The following is an 889-nucleotide window of genomic DNA, read 5'->3' as shown; positions in this document are numbered from 1 at the left end:
CGAAATACGTACAAAAAAATCCCGCCTCAAGCAGGCTATTTACATGCTAGAAATAACAGCCAAATCTTACAAAAACTGCGATAACATAATGAAAAAAATGTGTAATCAATCTACTCACCTTTCTGCAAAGATTTCTTTCAGAGTAATTTCCCACATATGAAATTAAAGTGGTGGTGTTTTATTTTATTTATTTATTTTTTAAGTTACAAAAAAATATGAGTTTTGTTGAGAAGTGTGTTCGGGGAAGATGCTTCGAGATAAAGCTCCGCTCAGTGGTCCAGGTCATGAGGTAGAAATAGATGAGAACTTGCTCTTTAAAAGGAAGAGTCACGTCGGGAGAATAGGCCATCAAACGTGGGTTGTTGGATGCTATGAAACCACTGTGAAAAAAAAAAAGGATTTCTACAGCGCAGCAACACTAGAAGCTGTTATAATTGAAAATGTGTTAACCGGTACTATAATACATACAGACAAATGGGCCAGCTATAGGAACTTACAACAGCTGGGTTACATTCACAGAACGGTTAACCATTCAAAGAATTTCGTCGACCCTGAAACTGGCGCTTGCACGAACCACATCGAGACCTATTGGTCCCGTATCAAAAGACGGCTAAAGTATGTGACTGGATCATCGGGCGAAATGAAATGGTCCTGCGTCGATGAATCAATGTATTGAGAAATGTATGGATTTACTGCGAAGAAAAACTTCCAGAATTTCTATACATTTCTCGAACACATTGCGGAAGTTTATCCCCACTAAACTCCACCAGCGTGGCTTCCCCGAACACATTTCTCGACAAAACTCATATTCTATTGTAACTTTCAAAGAAAAAAAAAAGAAACATTTTAATTTCATATTACTGCGGGAAATTACTCGGAAAGACTCCCC

At 38.1% G+C, this 889-nt stretch overlaps 1 protein-coding gene across 2 annotated transcripts in view; it reads left to right on the top strand.

Moving 5' to 3' along the window:
* LOC106878624 (protein IWS1 homolog) overlaps positions 1-889 on the top strand; it is an 863,399-nt gene that overhangs the window by 648,118 nt on the left and 214,392 nt on the right. The gene's annotated exons all lie outside the window — the stretch shown is intronic.

This window comes from Octopus bimaculoides, chromosome 10 (genome assembly GCF_001194135.2).
Source record: "Octopus bimaculoides isolate UCB-OBI-ISO-001 chromosome 10, ASM119413v2, whole genome shotgun sequence".
NCBI classification, from domain to species: Eukaryota; Metazoa; Mollusca; class Cephalopoda; order Octopoda; family Octopodidae; genus Octopus; species Octopus bimaculoides.
Note: the sequence above shows the minus strand (reverse complement) of the source record. Positions and strands in the feature narration are given on the sequence as shown.